The sequence below is a fragment of the Morone saxatilis genome, unplaced genomic scaffold (assembly GCF_004916995.1).
Source record: "Morone saxatilis isolate NCDOM2014 unplaced genomic scaffold, NCSU_SB_2.0 Contig0, whole genome shotgun sequence".
NCBI lineage: Eukaryota > Metazoa > Chordata > Actinopteri > Moronidae > Morone > Morone saxatilis.
This window is the reverse complement of record NW_023339650.1, coordinates 20,851,578-20,851,817: the sequence shown is the minus strand read 5'-3', so window position 1 is coordinate 20,851,817 and position 240 is coordinate 20,851,578. Positions and strand designations below refer to the sequence as shown.

At 38.8% G+C, this 240-nt stretch overlaps 1 protein-coding gene across 1 annotated transcript in view; it reads right to left on the bottom strand.

Annotated features, from left to right (window-relative positions):
* LOC118335317 (phospholipase D1-like) overlaps positions 1 to 240 on the bottom strand; it is a gene marked incomplete in the record, with an annotated part of 25,079 nt that overhangs the window by 15,066 nt on the left and 9,773 nt on the right.

Sequence of the window (240 nt, the reverse complement as noted above, 5' to 3'; positions counted from 1 at the left end):
CTGAACAAAGCAAGGAAAGAAACAGAAAGCTCATTAGCTCAGTAAACCCAGTTATTTGTCAGTAAAATCCCCCCAGGATGCAGGGGAGTGTTCTGCAAGATGAATTTGTTTTTTCCTAGGATGGGGAAGGCATGATATAATTGTCACAATATCATGAGTGGAAGGTGTAAGATATCAGGCCAGTAAAAGTTAAACTTGATGCAAATGTTCTGCAGATTTACTTGAATTTGCCGACATAAA